This window comes from Pleurodeles waltl, chromosome 4_1 (genome assembly GCF_031143425.1).
Source record: "Pleurodeles waltl isolate 20211129_DDA chromosome 4_1, aPleWal1.hap1.20221129, whole genome shotgun sequence".
Taxonomy (NCBI): Eukaryota; Metazoa; Chordata; class Amphibia; order Caudata; family Salamandridae; genus Pleurodeles; species Pleurodeles waltl.
Window position 1 is genome coordinate 46,712,196 of NC_090442.1, and position 1,214 is coordinate 46,713,409.

Here is a 1,214-nt window from a genome sequence, read left to right on the forward strand (position 1 = left end):
TTGTACTGCGCACGCGCAGATCTCGTAAACGGAGTGGTGTTGTATTACGCATGCGCAAATAGAGACACATCACCTATTGCTGTGCTGCGCGTGCTCAGAGCTGGACTGCTTAACATTGGACTGCACATGCCCATGGTTGTGCTGCGCATGCCCAGCTCCCAGAGAACATTCCTACCGTTGTACTGCGCAATTTCGTGCAATTGTAGAGTGCTTGTATAACAGACGCTGCTACTTATTTATTTATTTTATTTTTATAAGCGCAGACATTACCCAAAGGTGTTAGAGCGCTTCCTAGGAGCATATTTTGTTACATGGAAGTTACAGGTGTTTGAAGATAGCCAAAACAGCTATAGGTAAACACAAAGGTTGAGATAGATCATAAAACGGAATGTACAAAAGTCGTAAAAAAGGTTGAGGTAGTATATAGAGTGTACTGCAGTTTTTTTTGCAGTTATATATCATGAAAATTCGACCCAAAGGTACTGGGGCGCTTTAGGTGAGCACTAGTTAAATTAAACGTGACATTTATTTGTTTATTTATCCATCCAGATCCAGAGACTGCAGCTCAGGATATAAGACAGAGAGGTTGTCAGGGATGGGAGAGAACCTGAGAAAAAACATTGTAAACCATTATCAACTATGACATATCTTCAACAATATTGTTTTATTTCATGTACAAGACAAACCACTACTCAACCGTCCGCCGACCCCAGTGAACCCAAAAACTACAGACCAATCTCCATGTTCCCATTCCCAGCAAAGATACTGGAAAAAATAATCAAAAAGCAACTCATGGCATACCTGGAGCAGAACCAGCTCCTTGATGCCTCCCAATCCGGCTTTCGCGGCAATCACAGTACTAAAACTGCCCTGATCGCAACCACCGACGATATCCGAACCCTCCTCAACTGAGGAGAAACAGCAGCTTTGATCCTCCTCGACATCTCAGCAGCCTTCGACACGGTATTCCACCAAATGCTGATCGAATGACTCCACCACATTGGCATGGGGATGCACTCAGATGGATCACCTTCTTCCTCACTGAAGAACCCAGGAGGTCTACCTTCCACCTTTCACCTCTGAACACAAGGAGGCCACCTGCGGCGTCCCCAGGGCTCACCCCTCAGCCCCATGCTCTTCAGCGCATATATGACCCCGCTGGCTAACATCGTCAGATCCCACAGTCTCAACATAATTTCCTACGCAGATGACAC